Source organism: Sceloporus occidentalis, unplaced genomic scaffold (genome assembly GCF_023333645.1).
Source record: "Sceloporus occidentalis isolate IW3139 unplaced genomic scaffold, rSceOcc1.0.p SCAF_17, whole genome shotgun sequence".
NCBI lineage: Eukaryota > Metazoa > Chordata > Lepidosauria > Squamata > Phrynosomatidae > Sceloporus > Sceloporus occidentalis.
The window spans coordinates 1590054-1610748 of NW_028316997.1; positions in this window are offsets into that span (position 1 = coordinate 1590054).

The following is a 20695-nucleotide window of genomic DNA, read 5'->3' on the forward strand; positions in this document are numbered from 1 at the left end:
CGATGTGTCAGTGCCCATTGCTGGTCCATAAAAACGCCAGCCGCTCCGGAATCGAGGAAGGCCCGAGTGGCCACGGAGTGGTTCTCCCAACGGAGCGTTATGGGTACTGGGTATTGGGAGGAATAGGGAAACGGCATGCGCTTAGGGAGCTTCCTCCTGTGGTCCCTAAGCGTTCTCTTTTACCGGTCTGAGGGGACAGGTAGGCAACAGGTGATCGGCTTGACCACAATAGAGACAGAGTCCTTGTGTTCTTCTGTATCTTTTCTCAGCCTCGGAGAGTTTGCGGACAGTCCCTATTTCCATGGGCTCATCTGAAGCGGAGACGGACGGAGGAGGAGACGAAGAAGGTCTTGTGGGTCCTGGAGTGTAGGACCCAGGTCTTTTTCCTCTGTTGTGTTCTGATGTCCTTTCCTGGATCCGTTTGTCCACCCTGAGACAGAGGGCGATGTATTCTTCGAGATCCGTAGGTGTGTCGTGGTACACGAGGGCGTCTTTGATTTTTTCGTTGAGTCCTTTTCTGTAGGCGGCCTTGAGGGCGCCTTCTTCCCAGTTGGTCTCATGGGCTAGGGTGCGAAACTCCACGGTGTATTGGACCAAGGTTTTACGGCCTTGCTGGAGTTCAAGAAGGGAGGACTCGGCGGTCTCCTTACGACCCGGAGCATCAAAGACAGTTCGTATGGATTCCATAAAAGCGGGACAGTCCTCAAGAAGATAGGATTCTTGCTCCACCAGAGGTGAGGCCCACAGCAATGCATCACCCTTAAGTAGGGATATGATAAATGATACCCTCTTCTATGATGTTTGGAACACCTGGGGATGGTTTCGGAAGTGGAGCATGCACTGGTTGAGGAAACCGCGACATTCCTTCGGGTCCCCGGAATACTTCTCGGGTAGCGGGAACCTAGCAACAGCCCCCATGCCCTCGTGGGAGACCTCCCTATGAACCGACGGGAGGGCGGTCAGAGAACGCAGAAGATCAGTCATGGCGTCGACCTTTTGTTCCAGCGTTTGGAGCTGTGTAGCCCGCGCGGCAAGACGCTGGTCTTGGAGGTCCTACCGGGCTTGCAGCCGTGCCATATCCGCGGGATCCATGTATGGCCCATGTACGGCCCAGCGAGCCGGCGTGAGCAGCCGGAGAGCGAGCCGTGGCGGCGGCGCGCGTGACACATATGTGTAGATATTAGTCTATAATGTGTACCACACTTTATCATGTTACAGCACATCTGAATTTATTGTGAAACCTGCAATCATGAATTAACACAACCTAAAAACTAAGATGAACTAAATTTTTATTGAATGATTTGTATCCTATTATGGTATTTTGGTAGGCATCTGATATATTCTGCAGAATGACAATGACCCCAATCATACAGCCAAAGTCTCTGTATGATCTTCAGCAAAAAGAAGAATAAATGGTCCTGGAAGTGATGGTATGACCCCCACGGTGCCCTCTCAACATCATCAAGTCTGTCTGGGATTGCATGAGGAAAGAGATGAGGAAAGAGAAGCAATTGAGGGTGTCTAAATCCACAGAAGAACTGTTGTTAGTTCTCCAAGATGTTTGGAATAACCTGCCTGTCAGGTTCCTTAAAAACCAAGTGCACCTAGAAGAATTAATGCTGTTTTGAAGGCAAACAGTGGTCACCCCAAATATTGATTGCATTTATATTTTTCTTCTGTTCAATGACTTTGCATTTTGTTTAGTGATACAATGTAAACTATTGACACGTCATTTTGTTTTTAAAGTAATCTCACTTTACAGCATTTTTTTCACACTTGCCTAAAACTGTACAGTACTGTATATTCATTTTTTTATAACACAGATATTTATATACTAGGATACCGCCCAGATTAGAGTCCAATTCAAGGTTAGCGAAGGAAGTTTATTACCTGTAATCACATCCATGATGAAATTCTTACTTAATTGTTCACCATTGATATTGCAATATTTACATTTGAGCCATTTATAAGAAGACATTTTTTTGTAAATCATCTCGTAGTATATACATTTTGAAAAATGTAAACAGATTTCCACTTCTTTCGATTTTCTTAACACTGAAACATATGGCACGTGGCCAAAAGGACGTATTTTTGGAGCCAGTGTTTATTGAAATGTTATTAATATGGAAGGATACACTGAGTCATTGCCACTAGATATTGCACACTTCCCATTTCTGGCATTGTGGGGGATCCATTCTGGTATTCATTCCAGGCCTGTGGATTTATTGCAAGTTCACAAACAGCACCTGCACTAGAGATCTCACCAAGAATTGATTTATGCATGTTGGCTCAGTGCCAGAAGAATTCCAAACGATTTGTTTTCTGTAAGACAATGTTAATGTAGGAGGAAGCACGAGAACCTCGAATTCAATTTGACTTTAAATGAGTTCATGCGTCTGGGGGCTTAGCTTAATTTGGCACTGAGTTTCTTGGTAAATATTAAAAAGAAAAAATGTTCAAGATCAGCTGAATGTGCAGTAGCAATAATTGGCACGATTAAGCGTAATGCGGGATGTCTGATACTGTTAAAAATGCACCTTAAAACTTCATTGATCTCTCAACAAGCCACCCATTGCATTAGTAATAAAGATGTTACATGAAACCAGTGAATTATGAGACAAGCAAGGTCTTCTAAAACCGCAACATATCATACTTTCATTTAAATTATACCATTACTATTTTAATCAAAGAAAACAGGAATTTGAGAAAAAATAATTAATCTTGTAGTCTGTCGATTCTTCTGATGGCAACAAAAAAAATGTTAAACCCTGTATATATTGATTCATCTTGCACACATAAGATAAATGCAGATAGTAGATTTTAAAAAAACGATTGAGGTTGTCCTTCAGTATTTCAGAAGTTAAGCATATTGTGGTTATTGTGACATAAATGAATGTTGATGTATTAAAAATATTATGACCTGAAGCATAGGGACAACAAGGTATTGCAAATACATTTGTCAACCAAGTCCACAAGATCTGTATAAATGGTTTTAACTTGATAGATAAATATGCAATGGTGATGTGGCGGCTATCTATGTTTGGACTAATGACCAGCAACATTTCAGTGTCATTTTCTGTAGTTGCAGAATTGGAATCAAACATGTCTTTGGCTAGTAGATGTGAAGCAGATCGTTATATCGTTATGGTAAAGTTGAGAATTAGTATCTCAAGTAGAACATTTTGCTGAGCCTGGATAAATCGGAATGAGAGAAAACAGAATGTTTGTTTATTATGAAATCTTTGTTTAGATTTTTATCCCAGAGATCTAAGTAACTGCAAAACAAACTGGAAATATACTTTTGACAAGAGGAGTGATTTGGAATAGTGCACCATTTTTAAAAAAAACAATATTATTACCAAGCTAACTGAGTCGTTATTTCAAACCAGACCTGAAATAGCCATAAAATAGCTAAAGCAACTGCTCAGTGGGGAGCTAGGTGTGGGCCTATCTTTCAAAGAACATCGAATCACTTAATCCAATACAATCAGTTCAGATAATAGGCCTTGGTGTCAAATGGGTATGTAAAATGCTCATGTATAAATAACAACCAATGGAATCCAATGCCGTCGGCAGCTAACACTGGTGATTTTTCTTATACTTAAGGGCTTTCCTAGTTTAAAAAAATGTGATTTGCAACTTGAGATCGAACAAAAATGCAGCTTCTTCACTAATTACCTATGCAGATGTTTTAAGGCCTAAATGACAGTCATAGCCAGCAATTACCCTTACACGGGTTATACAACATGTATCTTTTTTATGGCTTAACAGCCAAAAATTGGACATCCCTATAATTGAGTTACAAAGGTTGACACAAATATTTTTGTGCTAGTATATTTCCAACACGCAACCAGCAAAACAGCACCTAGGTATCATTCAGGCAGTTTCACACATGGTTTTGATTTACAGGTTTCGTGATTCTGGAACAGACTGTTGGCTACTTACAGCTCTTGCCATTGTTAATGTTTATTTTGGTACAATTTCAATGTTGGTAACCTACTACAAAAGTATATTGATTCCAATGGGATAGCGTGACTGATTGTATAACTCATGAACACACAATAGATTTGCCATTCCAAAGATAACATTACAGGTTCCAAAAAACTTAGTAGAAACGTGGCTACAAATATACTGTACATAGAACCCAAAAGTTGCATTAAGAGGCCATATAGGAAAGCATTGTGTCTAATATACAACTTGCATTGTATCTTATTGTTTTACTCTCTCTAATACAGTTCTCAGAAAAAAATGTACATATCAAACTATATAGGTACCTAGAATATTATTTTAAGTTCATATTAAGGCAGGTAATGCAAAAACGTAATGCTTTTTTCTCATGCATTGCTTCTCTTTTACCTATTATATGTGTGATATTTCATCCAGAAATTTCACTTTATTACTTCCCAAGTGCATACCTATCCCACACAAGAATGAAGGTAAAGTGGTATAAACTAAGCTCTAGATTTTTTTTTTATTGAAAGGATTCTGCAGTGACACCAGTTTTAAAAAAAATTTATATTTTATTTTATCTACTTCTGTTTGAATGCTGTAATATTCCTCTTTGCTATGAACATTGCGGACATTCATCTAGACAATCTATATTCTGTTGCTGGAGCCAGTTATCAAATATATTAGAAAAAGATTGTTTACAAAAATGTAAAACATTTTGAAAATTGACCAGTTAGTAAGGAAGAGGTAGTTCGACATCTAATCAGGAATGTGATCTAAGAAAAGAGCCAAAATTAAAGAGGAAACATAATAAAAAAAACAAGCAACGTATACTTAGGCTAAGTAAAATAATTAAATCTGAGCTTATTTAACAAAAGATAAAATACTAAATAAATTCCACCTTACAACATGGTTAAGAAATAAAGTAGGCACATTTGTTGAGCCTGGAAACCAGTACATATTTTAACTAAAGAAAGCAGAATGTTTGTTATAGCATACAATCTTTGTTTGGAGACTTTTATCCTAAGGATCTAAGAAAAGCAAAACAAACTGTTAATGCACTTTTAATGAGGGGAGGGATTTGGAAACATTGTATCCCTTTTTCAAAAAAATATTGGTAACCAAGCAGCTCAGTAATTTTTCCAGCCAGGCCTGTAAAGTGATTTTAATAATAAGACAAACTTGGGTAACTAACTGAAAAACTCAGTATGCCATTGCCATTGGAAGAGCTCAGCCTGTGGTGAAAGGCAACGTGTGGCAGTTATTTGGTTGCCGATGGACTGTGTAAGTATCTCTTTGTTTTAACCCAGAGAGTGTGAGGAAATAGGAATACATTACCTTTCACCCACTGTGTCAGTAGTACCACTGGTTTTGAGGTGACATGTTGGAGTCGCTTTCTTGCAGGTAGACAGTCCCAATATATCTATGCTTTCCTACAGAGAGAGTGAGAGGAAGGGGGGGTAATTGATAATCCCACCCAGTGTGTCCATGATATTGTGGACTTTATTAACTAGTAAGGTATAGAAGGCAACTGTGCAATTGGAAGCTGGATTTTTCTCTTTCAAAAAGCATGAAATCACTTTACCTGAGCCAATCAGTTAAGAGAGCTGGCTATGGAGTAACATGGAGTCTAAAATACTTTTGTATAACCAACAACCAATTTAATCCAGTGCCATCTAAAACAAACACCAATGATTTGTATTGTTCTTCAGGGTATCTTGAAAACTCTGTTAGTTGCAGCTTTAGTTGCCACTAAGTTAAATGAAGTTATTTTATTGATGTTTTTTTCTGACAATTGAGTAAAACTAGTCTATCTAGTTTGTTCTGCCCAGTTAATTTTGACTGATTACCTAAGCAGAAGTTCAGACAAAAATCTAAAGAGACTTACAGAGCGAAAAACAAGACAAGGCTGATATGAAAACAGAATATTATAGCTATGCAGGTAACTGTGGAAGACTACTAATATGATCCTCCTGTTTTAGGGTCATGTGTGTTGCACCTCACAAAAGGTAATGAGCGCATTTTATTTTTTGTAATAAAATAACTGTAAAACATTTTATGAATTTAAGACCCTGCATGTGTGCTTTATTATATTTTTTATGGGAAGAGGTGGGTTTTGACAGTGGGTTTGGGGCACCTGTTATGTGAAAATGACTGATCCTTGCATGTTAGCATGGATCAAACAATTTTTCAAACATCCCTCCCAGCTGATCTCATAATAGATCAGCTGGCAGCGTGCTGAAACGGTTACTCTTTTTACATTAGTTGCCAAAGTAGCAAGCTGGCATGTAAGGCTGCCTGCTCCATGCACCAATCTCCCCCTAAAGGCAAGGAATATCTTTTTATTTTGCATTCCTGTATTGTACTCTACTGTTATGATGTTCTCTTCTCTTAAGAGAAAGCATTCATGTTTAATTGTAAACATCATGCTTTCCTTTATAACATAAGCAGTGCTAACATATAAGCAGATAAAATAGCTGCTTAGGGCCCCTTATTGGTCTAAGGGACCTTCTCAGAGAAAGTGAGGGACAGATTTCTCTTAAATGTATATCACTATAATGTATCTTTTTTATAATAACAAACTTGTGATTATAAGTCTTATGTTACTTCATTTATGTATAAATATCTTTTTTTATCAGTTAAAAAAATCTTTTTGCTCATGGTCCCTAGTGAAATGTACGTCTCTTGTACTTCATGTGTTCTTTTAATTGTATTCTTTAAAACAAAATAAAGGTACTTACGTTTAGGAGAAGCTGCAGTTACAGAGCAATTAATCTGCCAGGGAACACACTTAACTAACATTTGCGAACACAATTAATACGCATTACGTTGTATTCCTTTCAATTAAGAGCATTTGGAACATGTCTGGCACTTTACTTCCTATGAAGTGCATATTTTATCTGGCCCATCCTATGAATATAACTACGATTTGTAGTGTGCAGGGTCTTTACCAAGGTGTATTCTTCAAAATGTGGTGATCTAAAATGTGTCAGCTAACTTGTAAAACATGATTTTGTGAATAAACCAGTTATTCATAAAATCAGTCTATGGCAGCATAGATTGCTATAGTCTTTGTTTAATAGAATAGGTATAAAACTGACCCAAGCTGAAGTTCTTACTAATTAGAGTTTATGGAGCTTAATTCACATAGAGTGGGTTTTCCAGAATTGCTCATGTGTTATTGGAATACAAGAATGTAGTGTTTGACTTCTACTATATCTTTATTTTAGTACACATTTAATAACAGTTTTTAAATGTCTCCAAACTACCAATGCTTTATTTTATGAAGGCTCATCCTTAGGGCATCCATCTCAAGAGCTTCACAGACTACAAAGTAAGAAGAGATTGGTTTCAAGCATGTGTGAACAATATCCCTGGATTTATCACCATTTTTCTTCTTTTGTTGGAACTGTAATATGATATTTTTTACATTAGGCTTCCTTGTTAGGCAGTCTCTGTTTTCTTATCAAAAGCCTTGTTCATGATTTGCCTTTCTGGACAGATTCGGGAACAGTGACTGAAAGAAATGTTATTGAAGTTCTATCAAAGAAATCCAGTAAACCCCTGAAGTAAGAGCCACATAAAATGAAATAAATAGGGAATAAAAAGTGTCAAGGATCTAAAAGTTTTCTCTATAATGCAGATCAAAAGAAAATAAAACAAAAAAAATATTGGAAGCTTTACACTTTTGAGTTAAAAAATAATTCAAGTATGCGACATAGATTTTATATACAAAACTCCTCTATGTTAAGTTAAATGCCGGCAATTATGTGATGAAACACAGATAAAAAATAGATGACTCTTTTTTTGTAGGTATAGTTTACAATTTATAGTAACAGAAGAAACACAAAATAGGTTTGTGATGAAATGCTTGAGATACATTGATATTTGCATACCTGGGACCAATGCCACTTCACTCTGGCAGTTTTGGCTATTGTAGCAAATTATCATCTCTCTGGGTCAAACTTTTGATTTCTGAGTTGGTGGGTGGCATTTAGCCACCTCTGCTTACTTCCTTGTTATATTTACCCATTCTCCCCATTAAGCCATCGTCTGCCATATTACTCATATCAGTGAAATTTTGAAAACTTGAAAAGCTTATGGTATTAAATTATGCCACTAGAATGAATTATTGTATCTTTGCATGATCATCAATTGGTATAGTGTGGAAATATCCTTTTGACCAGGAGATAGCCTTTGACCAACAAATACATTCAAAGTAGATGGAGAATTCAAACTCAGTTGACATTAATTAGTCCTTGACCTTAGATTTAATAGATTCAAATTCTTCCACCATTTCTGCTGGGAGAGATCTTGTTTTGAGAATCTTAAAAAGAAAACTAATGTTGCCTTACTCAGCTGCCCTACAATATAATAGAATCCTTGCTTGACCACAGAGGTCAACATTTAATAGAGTAATAATGTTTAGAGTTTTTAACTGTTATAGATTGATACAAGCTTTTAAAAGAACATTTGCACCTTTTTTGCATACTATAGTAAAATAAATTGTTCCTCCAGTTTCCATGTGCCCAGCTTTTATGTGTCACTCTGTAGCGCTCCGAAAACTCCTATATCCATGCACTAGCATAAGATAGAGTCTGACTCTATCACCATCAACAGCAGACTAACTCCCCTACATTATCAGTCTCGATGCCTTGGGGTCATCCTTGACTCAAACCTCTCCTTCATTCCTTACATTGAGTCGCTCACCAGATCCCGCCGCTTGCACCTAAAAAACATCTGCCCATTATTCACCCAAGAAGCCACAAAAACTCTGGTTGATTCCCTTATCATTTCCCCTCTTGACTATTGCAATGCTCCTCTGGTTGGCATTCCTTTATCTCTAATCTCTCCTCTGCAGTCTATACAATATGCTGCTGCTAGGCTTATCTACCTTGCAGAACGCTCTTCTTCTGCTTCCTCACTCTGTGACACCTTCCACTGGTTCACTATTACCCTATTACATTTACAATCCCTGTACTACCATATAAGGCCCTCCATAACACTGCTCCTCCATACATTTCTGCCCTCATAACAAAATACTACACTACTCAATCTTTACGTTCTTCCCATGGGCTAAGGGTCTCCTCCTCACTTTTGACTTCTTCCTTTTCCCACCTACATGACTTCACTCATGCTGCACCATATCTCTAGAACCTACTTCCACCAAACCTTCACATTTCACCCTCCCAACTCACAAAATTACAAAACCCTCTTCTTCAGAGAAGCAGACCAACATAACTTATACAACCCCCCACACTACCGCTCACTTTTTTCTGTTCCTCATGTTTGTCCTCACCCCATTCCCTCTATATTGTAAGCTTGCGAGCCGAGCATCTTCATCTAATGTATCAGTTTGTCTTAGTCTGTCAATTTTAGTCTTGTCATATACCTTGAATATGTGTACTGTAAGAAGCTCTATAACTGATCTATGACTAATCTTGAAATATACTGCTTACACAAGTCCATGTGTTTATTTGCAATTCTTGTGATAGGTGTGGAACATGATTTACCTTTATCAATGAATCAGGCTATGTCAGCTCCACTGCTGACCTTCTGCTAAGTACATCGTAACATGTACAGCTTCAGCAAAAAATTACGCACCTTTTATATTTCAATCAATAACAAAGCAGCAATAAGTACCAAGTCCATAACATCTAATAGCACTTCACAAGATTCCTGACCAAAAAAGTGATGTTTTATGAAGTAGAGACCCTTTATGATCCCTGAATCACTTTTTACTGCATACAAACAACCAGTTTTACTTTTTTATATTTTATTCTGTATTAGATTTGTTGTAAGATTAATGTTTATTACAATCATGGCAAACCATATAATTTTGTACAGAGCATGATATCGTCTGAGCACTCTGTTCTTAGCGTCTACAAAAAGATGCAGGTTTTGCTTCAGGCATAACATATTTTTTTCTACAATATTATATTTTAAACACGTTGACTACTATTATGCTTTTCACAGGAAAGGGGTGGATCTCATATTGACCCAAGAATATGCCTTAAGGCTGTCAGGATCAGACATGTGATACTAAACAAAGAGCACTTTGTATAGCTGGGGCTAGTTGCTCAATGGTGCTTCATAATCGGTCCTGTAAGAAAAAGTACTCCTTTTTTAATTATCATTGCTATAAATGAAAGCCAGGAATAACACAGTACTTGTGTGTCATCTACATTGATCACCTACAAGTTTTTGGCATGCAAAATTATTTTTTTTAAATTATACTGCAATAACAATATTGCGAAATACCCAAAGAGTATTCTTTCATAAAATGTATTGCTGTTAAAGACATTCTAGGTAGATGAATATATGAGTGCATATATATGCAATTGTGCAAGCTGGAAGCCAAGTCATTTTCATAGTCACTATGATCAGTATTTGCATAACTTTTTATATAATAAAGCAACAAGGAATCTACCTTTTGTATACAGTAATTTTAGCATAGTTTAAAACACATAGGTGCGTGTAGCATCATCCCTGCACCAATACACATTGTTTACAAAGCACCGAGACCGAGCCGGCACCGAGACCGAGCTAGAGGGCTCGCAGAGGAGAGAGGGGCAAAAACCACTCAGCGCCCTCTCTCTTCTCGGCTTTATAAAAAAAAAAAAAAAGGGCTTGGGGCAGTTGCCCCACTCGGCTCCATTGTCGGGCCGGGCCTGGGTCTCATCCAGGTCTCAGGTCAGGTATTTAGTTATGGCTTTGAAGAGATAAAATTGCCTGCTTTTGTATTGAGTCTAAGGTTATTTTTTCTATCATTTGCTTTAAAAAATCCATTGCGTTTGAATTCTAAAGCTATTTGCTTAAGAAAATCAGCTGTCATTGTTATTTTCTACTACACACCCATTTATACAAAACTATAATCATTATTATTATTATTATTTATTGTTTTATATATGCAACATTGTGGTTTAACTGAACTATGCCTGATATTCTCTTTTGTCATAACTACTGTAGCAAATGATCGCAGTGAAACAGAAAAGCTTTGTCTCTTAGGCACACTCTGGAAAACCAGCCAAGGTATGGGGTAGCAAGGAGTTGACTGGTAAAGTTTGTTATAAAACAGTCCAAAATTAAACATTTCATATCTAGGCTATTCTTGGTCCAACTTGGCCATTAGTGATTAAGCTTCATAAAGTTTATGTGGTTTTGGAGCCAATCTAGATGCATATGAATGCTAGGAGAATGCTAGACCTTCTGGTGTCTAGTGACTTGTGCAGTTTCCTAAACTAAACTATATATATAATACATATAATTTACTATAGTACATACCACACTATGTTATAACATGTAAAATAATTTTCTGCAATTTGAGGATTTTGTTTTTACGTTTGCTAAATTCCTTCAATTATATGTCAACGTCAATAAAAAGTGACATTTAATATGTACAATTTCCCCATCTTGGAAATGCACTCACTCCTTATTTCTATTGTATTGAGGGAAAAAAAACAGGTTTTGCCCTTTGTTATACAATCAAAATGTTTATTATGAAATAAATCAAATCCAGCTTTAAAAGGTTCTGTATGACTATACATTAGCAACATTCACCCTATAATGAAACAAGTCTGAACACTCTTTGCTGCAAATGACTATGAAATGGTGTTCAAAAATCATTACCCAGAACAAACATATAGAGTTTGTCACAAGTGTGAAGAATAGATGTCAACATCACTTGCTATCGCTGGATATCTTTGTTTTCTTCAATCTGTGAAAGATGTTTTCTTTAAAGGGATAGTTTATTGTCACTGACAGCCCCAGCAGAGAAGAACTGCATTTTAAAGGACCCTTTAAGTACTTTAATATGCATTTTTTTAAAGAAGGGGGGGAGCAGGAAAATCAATGGAAGCTCTTGCCCTGCATGCACATGGGATATATGCCGTTCATAAACCACAGCATTCCCAAACCAGAGCTGTAGCTGATAGGCGTTAAATATATCATGAGCATTCCCTGCATGGAAAACAGCTGGAGGTGGGAAAAAAGGGGATTCTACAGAAACCCTCCATGCATTTGAAAGGAGGACACTACAAACATTTAAAGGGTCTACGCAGCTAGGATATTATTATTATTTATTGTTTTATATAGCACCATCATATTCTCTAGCGCTGTACAATGAGTAGAAAGGACATAAAAGTAGTATATAACATAACAATTTGACTTACAGAAACAACAGATGAGAAGGGCCCTGCTCAAAATATAATCTAGAGGGAGTTAGGGTGTATTACACAAGAGGGTGAATTTGGAATATATGTCACTATGAAACCTGGCATTTGTACAGAGCCGTAACTAGGAATCTTTGTGCCTGAGGCAAGGTCAGAGGTTGCACCTGAGCTGATGTCACGTCCACTTCAAGAAGTAGAGAGAAGTACGATAATTATCATTATTATTATCTTTTATTTATATAGCGCCAACAATTTACACAGCGCTTAATACAATACATATATTCAAGGGGTATGACAAGACGAGAATTGACAGACTACGAAAAAATGATACATTAGGTGGAGAGAGCCCTGCTCACAAATGTACAATTTATGGTATGAGACAGAGACGTTGCCTTCAGATGTCTCAAGAGCACCACTCACGTGCCTAGGGGAGCTGCCCCTCCTGCCCCATGGAAGTTATGGCCACACGTTTATTTGTTTCAGTCCTCTGAGCTAACTACAGTATTTCCTTTGACCCTTAAACAAAACTTCCCAATTTAAGTCAAACTAAAGTATATCTTTTGTAACACTCTGCCCAGACTACGGAGCCTTAATCAGTAAATCATTCACCATTGTTTTGCATGTGCTCAGTTCTATTTCATATTTTTAACAATGTACAGACTAACTAAGGAAATCTTGAAAGAGCACATAATAACATTCCTCTTAGAGAAGATCTGTGGAAGAGAGAGTGGCCTCAGGCATTTCAGACTCTGCAGGAATACAGATATTGCGTTATACTGCATATGGGATTAAGGGTAGAAACATAAGATGTGAAAGGAATATATATATATATATATATTCTTAAAAAATGAAGAAAAAAATGTTTTCGTTATGCTATGTAAAAGAGCTGGGTGAAAGCTTTAGCACAAAATAATGTGCACGTTGTATGTTAATTTGTTTTATGATGGTCAACAGTGGCATAACTACCATGGTCACAGGGGTTGCAGTTATGACCGTTCAACCCCTGCTGAGACCATGTATTCCAATTCCAGGCTGTTATGATGCCAGTGTCGGCACACTACGTACATGACATTGGGGGCACTGGCAAGCTTAGTGGCAAAATATGGCATATGCAAGCTGTTAAGGGGCACTGACAAGCTTTTTTTGTGGAAAAAATTTATCAGACAAGCTGTCTGGGGACACTGACAAGCTGTCTAGGGGCAGAGATGGCTCAGACAAGCTGTTTGGTGGCAAAAAATTGCACATATATGTTTTGGGGCAAAGATGGGACAGAAAAAAAGATGGCACTTTGTAGTTTATTTTATTGACATAAACTACAAAGTTTAAGTCTCAGTAACCATTAAAAAAATAACCAAATGTTTGAAGCGCCTACATGTTAATGAACAAACTGCCTGTAGCACCTGGATACCATGCATTCAAATAACATCTTTGTTCAATGTGACAGATAAGTGATGTTTTTGAACAGGTGATTGGTTATTGTTTCATTCATATGGATAAAGTCAAGTCCATTAACATAAACGCATTGCATCTGCCTACATTAAGAATCTTTTGAATGCTGCTACCAGCTGTGCATACATTTATTTATTTTTTCTTACATTTATTTTTTTTACAACAAACAAAAAGAAAATAATTTCAGCATGAACAAAAAAAAACAAAACAGGGCGTCCACCACTCATAAACCTCATAAATTCTATTTGTTAAACATTGATTTTAGAATATTTTTTTGGAGATGAGGTTCTACTGAGCCTGGAGGGAGTTGATTTTCAAGTACACTGAATCAACCACTTGTGCATTGGCGGGCACACTCATAGCGCACAGATTGTTTGATTCATCAGAACTGATTTTCCCCAAAATGAGCCGATGGAGCATTGGTGTACAGGGCAGCCTCTTCTCCAAATAGGGTGATCTGCATACCTGGGCACTTATGAGCCGCAGCTACCCAGAGCCTACCCTTGTGGGACTTGGCTATGACTGCCCGCTGACATTGGTGGACGGTCCTGTTCACTTCAGTGGGCGTTCCTGCTTATGTCACAGGAAACACTCCCATTTAAAGGGGAAATGGGCGGGAAGTGTCAGGACCCCACAACCCGGAGGATTTGTGTGTTAACCTGGAGAACCGAAGAAGCAGTGCTTCTCCCAGAGTTTATTGGTGAAACCTGGAGAGTTTGCAGGTATGGTGATCTGGGATTGGCTACTGCTAATAAATACTTAATAAATACTTAATAAATGTATTAGAAATACAGAAACAATCCTAGACTGTTTACCATTCACCCACCTGCCAGGGGCTTCTCCACTGTTCGGAACTTGATAAAGACCTCATCGTGAGGTCGAAACGTTGTTGTCTTTCTCCTTCACTAAATCTGCCTGATGGAACCCTTGAGTGCCTGGAGCCTTTTTCTATTTATTTTTTTTCTCCACTGTTCGGAGACTTATCCTGTTAGAGTAATTTGCACTTTAGAGATCCAATGAACTGCACTTTTTATCCTGATATGTATATATGTCGCGGCAAGGTCTGCACATCAATGTTTTTATTTTACTGCTTCACCTACAAATACCCCATTCCAAAAGAAAATTTGAAATGTAGACCAAACCAAATGCAAACTTGCCACTTCAGATATGTTTTTAAGAATAATAGTAATATAAAACCCAGCACCATTGCCCAAATAAATATGCATAGGAAATGTATTAGGTTTGAGCAGACATGTTCTTTTAGGTTTGAAAATTTAGCTTTGGTTAAAAAAAAAAATGTTAATAGCTAAAAAAATCTGGGACAAAACATACCAAGCTAAGAGATAATTTGTGCAATACGTTAAGCACATAACATTAATCCAATTAATTTACCTTGTTTAAATATTCACAATCTGAACCCGGAAGAAAAGGAAAGTGTTAGACCCTGTGGGATCAGCCGTTCCTCATGAAAGGATGAAGCAAAGTTACATTTAAAATCATATTGGTTTCAGGAACCTTAAAAGGCACACCCTACAAGAAAATGAGTCAGGTTTGACTGAAGCTAACGGAAAAAAAAACATAAATATATAAAGGTTTATAACAATGGATTGATGACTATTACCATACTTGGTGCTCCATGTCATTTGCTCACTGAAGCGGTTGAAATACCACAGTTGAGGCTGACCTCCTTTAAAATTTGACTACGTGTGGAAGTGTATATCAGTCTCACACATGAGACTAAAGCAGAAGGCATATACATGTAACATACCCAACAAAAAAAGAAGAGCAGAAAGGGCAAAAAGCTGAGCCTCAGTATAAGATAAACCTAGAATTCTGTAAAATATTCAAGGAACTGTTGATCACTATGCTCACTGTAAGTTTCATTAAGCATTAGTGGTCTGCTTTTAATATAGTCATATTGTTTTCCTAGGAGCCAATCACAAGTTGGCAGACTACATGTTGGGTTGGTGGTCCCACTAGACCCTTACAGTAATACAGCTGGGTTTTTTTTGTTGTTTTTTTTGTTTTCTTTATGTGTAGCATACTATAAGTGACTTTGTCTGTTTTCTTGTTGGTAATTCCACCAGGATCACGTTACCTATCTGCTCTACACCAATTGGTGGGTCTATTTTATCCAAGGTTATAACTGTGTTCTTTAACACATAATTCATATATACTATTCAAATAAGATGCTGTGTGCTGGCTAGCTGCTTAGCATAAACATGTGGAAACATTTTTGATGCCAGGAAACTTCAAATAAATTTTTATTTAAATTTTTGTTGCAAAGTATCACACATATATACGCCGCATCCAACATCTCAGAAATGTCAAGTTTCTACACAAAATGTGATAAAAAGGAAATGTGATAAAAAGTCAAAAGTGATTTAGGTGTTTTTCTGTGATTTCTTTTTCTGTGATTTCTTTTTCTGTGATATATTCCCCACTAAATCCAATTAAATAAGGGACAAAGAAACCGTTCATTTAATTGTAGATACAAATGTAACTTTATACGATATTGCCTCAGATGACATTATCCTAGCAGTAGCAGGCAATAAAAGCCAATACTAGCTTTTGTGAAATGTATCCCACTGAAAAGAATGTTCATAAGGTTACTTGAACAACAGTTAGGTTAATGAGCCAAATCTCCCAAGATGCAGAATTGATGAAGCTTAATTGTTATAACCTTTCTACTTGGAAAAAGAATATTCTTCACATTGAAAGTGAGCATTAAAACTACATTCATAGCAGTTTTATATAGCGCCAACATATTCGGTAGCGCTGTGCAATGGGTAGACAGGACATAACAAGTAAAATATTACTAAGTCATCAGTCCTGTAAAATGTGTAATATATTCTCTCATGTGATTGTAAGCGATATGAACCAACACCAATTAAACCAGCTTTAAGATAAACCTTTCATATTAGAATAAATAAAGACACTGACAACTTTTTTTGGGTGGGGGGTGGTTGCCTTAGAAAAAGTTCCTCCATCTTCGTACCCTTGGCTCACCCACTATGCTGCTGCCCACCAGACGCTACAACAGAGGTCAGTGCAGATAGCTAGCAGTTTGCCGCAGGTATGACAAAAACGCACCTCCACAGGTGCTATTTATAGGCCGAATTCCCCCCCATTGTGCAGCACGAGGCACTCGCGAGCGCAGCCCAAGGCAGTCGAAAGTGCGGCAAACTAAGCGGCTCGAGACACCCTCGAGCGCAAAAAGCACAGCAAACTAAGCGGCGCGAGCACAGCTAGAATCTTCTACCCCTCTTTTTTTAAATTATGTTACTCCTGACCTAACCTGTTATCTAACCTGACCTTTACATGACCCCTCTATCCCCACAACCACATGCCGCCCTGACTGCTAAATTGAGTCAGGGCTTTTCAAATAAGAGGATGTGCTCCAAGTAAAAAGTATTTTAAACATAAAGTTGTGTAACATTAAACACCAAATTGTGTAAATGCTGCTTTCTGCCTACCAATGACCCTTGCTTATTTAGCACTGTGTGATATTACGCAATTTAAAAAAAAAAAACATTTTTTAATTGATAACAACTTAACCAACCAGAACAACAAAATTATGTGTACAATGTCATGATGGAGTAGGGCAATGAGTTTGGAGTGGATTAATTTCCCTTCATCTCACTATTATAGCCCTGAGCAAGGCCCAGACACTATATATTTCCAATACTCCATACAAGCCAAGTGTTCCTCTTTAGGATCCAAATCCCTCTGTTCATTTTTCCTCCCCAAACCCCGCTTTACTATGATTTCAGAGTGTCTGGTGAGTATAAGCCTGACACAGTGTGTCTACAGCTCTTAAAGCGACACTCCAGTGTCCGAAGAGCTTCTCGAAGAATGAATGCATATTAAAGTACTTTGTAAGTATTTTAACCCCTTCGAGACAAAGGCTGATTTTACTTTTTGTACCCTTTGTGACAATGGCCTTTTTAACATTTCTGCGCTGCTTGTGTTTAGCTGTAATTTTCTTCTTTCCCGTTTACTGAACCCACACACATTAGATATTGTTTTTTTCAGGACAAGAAGGGCTTTCTTTAGATGACATTGTTTTGATTGTATCATATTATTTACTATTAAAAAAATTATAAAATATGGTGAAAAATTTTGAAAAAAATGACTGTTTCTAACTTTTAGTTGAAAAATCTTTTACTCATCTATAAAAGGTAATGAAAAAACCTGCTAAATAGATTCTACTATTTGTCCTGAGTTTAGAAATACCCAATGTTTTTATGTTTTTTTGCTTTTTTCTACCCATTATGGGGCAATAAGTACAGGTAGCGTTTTGCTATTTCAAAGCCATTTTTTCCAAATCTGGTAATTCTTCCCCCCATGTGCCATTTCGGGTATCTTTGAACCCGGCCAATGCAATTTACCCCATCAAGTCATATATTTTTGAAAACTAGACAGCCCAGGGTATTCCAAATGCTAGTATTTTAACTCTTTCCATGCACCATATCTACCACCAGTCTTTGTCAAACTTTATGGTAGTCATTTTTTTGCATTTGTTTTGTCATACACATTTTACTTCAGGTATGAATTAAAATGTTCTAGTTTATGTCACTATCACAAAACACCCCAATATGTGTTCAGCAACATCTCCTGAGCGCAGCGATACCCCACATGAATGATTTTGCCTGGCTGTTTGGGGGCAAAAGGGCCACATTTGGGGCATGCGCATTTTTCAATGTTGAACTTTGGCATTTGGGGATCCACTGCCCATGCCCTATTTGGTACATCTTTGAGCCGGGCCATTTCAGTGTGCCCAATAAACCCATATATTTTTGAAAACTAGACACCCCAGGGTATTTCAAATGCTAGTATTTTAACTCTTTCCATGCACCATATCTACCACCAGTCTTTGTCAAACTTTGTGGTAGTCATTTTTTTGCATTTGGTTTTCCACACACATTTTAATTCAGGTATGAATTAAAATGTTCTCGTATATGTCACTATCACAAAACACCCCAATATGTGTTCAGCAACATCTCCTGAGTACAGCGATACCTCACATGAATGATTTTGCCTGGCTGTTTTGGGGCAAAAGGGCCACATTTGGGGCATGCGCTTTTTTCAATGTTGAACTTTGGCATTTGGGATCCACTGCCCATGCCCTATTTGGTACATCTTTGAGCCAGGCCATTTCAGTGTGCCCAACAAAACCATATATTTTTCAAAACTAGACACCACAGGGTATTTTAAATGCTGGTATTTTAACTCTTTGCATGCACATATTTTACCACCAGCATTTTTTCAAAGTTTGCAGTAATATTTTTGTGTGTGTATTTTTCCCACACACACCTACTTTATGTATGAATTTACAGCTCCTGGTATATGCCGCTGTCACACGACACCCCATAATGTGTTCAGCAACATCTCCTGAGTGCAGTGATACCCCACATGCATGGGTGTGTCATTTTTTGGGGGAACTAAAAGGCCACATTTGGTACGTGTGCATTTTTCTAATTGGAAATTAGATGTGTGGCCATCCTTCCCCCCGTGTTAATTGGGACGTTGTTGAACCTGGCCCATTCAATTTACCCCATCAAATCATACATTTTTTAAAAGTAGACACCCCACGGGCATTTAATATGCCAGTATTTTAACTCTTTCCATGCGAGAATTGTTTTAAGCTAATATGCTAATTTTAGGACTTGCTCACAAAAATATATTTTTTATATATATATATATTTTTTTTTTATTTTTTTAAAAAAAAAATTTAACATTTTTTTTCAACTTGGAGGTTCCCCTGATAGTGACATCAGTGGGAAATGATTTTTACATTTTACTGTTTTTTTACTATTTTTTTCTAATTATTATTAATTTTATTTTATTTTTTAATTTATTTTTACTAATCACACTGTGATTAGAAAGCTGGGCTCCATTGACTTGCATGGTGAATGCAGTACCTGTATTCAACCTGCAAGTGGAGCCAAAGTTCTCTAGATGGTCTGGACTATCTAGCGAACTTTTAAAATTTGTGGTTCCTGTTACAGGACGGCGGCCATCTTCCTTGATGGCGAAGATTGCCGGCAGCTGCGGCTGTGACCGCTCTCCGGAGCGGTCACAGCCCATCAAAAGGTTAGTGTTTGGTGTCGCTGGATGCCTCCTGATCGAGGCATTCCAGCGACACCATTTAAGTTTAGGAGGCGATCGTCGATCGCCTCCTAAACGCTTTTAAAACGGGCGTCCGCCGCCATACAAAGTATGGCGGATGTTGACGCCCCGTGGAGGGGCCAGAGATGGCCCCTTCGTGCCGATCGCGGCGTTGCTGAATGCCTCGAGGTCGAGGCATTCAGCAACGCTTTTTGGGTGCAGAAAGCGATAGTAGATCGCTTTCTGCACCCGTTTAAAGACGTGCCGGTCCTGGCACGTCAATTGTCGTAAAGCACATGCTTTTCCGTGCCGTGCCAGGACCGGCAATTGTCATTAAGGGGTTAATATGCATTCATAAAATTTGCTTGCAGCAGACAATCTGGTAGGAAGGCACTCCCATTGAAATCAAGTAGATCACTTTATGCGCGCGCACATAGGGGGTCTTAATGGACCCGCCTAAAAAACTCACTGAGCAAGCACTGGAGCTGACTGGCAGTAAGTATATCACATGCCACACCTAGCTATACATTTGACCACATCCTCTTAAATAACAGTGTCCCTCTTTAGGCATTTACAAAGTTGGGAGGTATGGGACCTTGACTTGCTGATACACTGCCCATCCTAATACATGTTCCAACTCTGAGATTCATGTATAATACAACCCATATTACATGCTATGCAATACACCGGTATCTAGTTTGCTAGTTCTCTCACACCAAAGAAATTCAAAGAAAGCCTAAATCTTATCTTAAATATATCATTAATTATTATTAAATGGATAAAATAAATGTTATATAAATTATAAAGTTATTTCCTACACTACTTGCTGACACTGATTTATATTTATTATTTTGATTTATTAAAATATATACTTATATATTATGATTTAAATTTAGCCCAGCTGAGTCTGGGCTAAAAAGTACTGGCTTCATAAAATATTTTTTTCCCTATCCAATTAGGAAAATCCTTACCAACAATAAATCCTGTATATTTCAAAGAACTGCATATGTTACAAA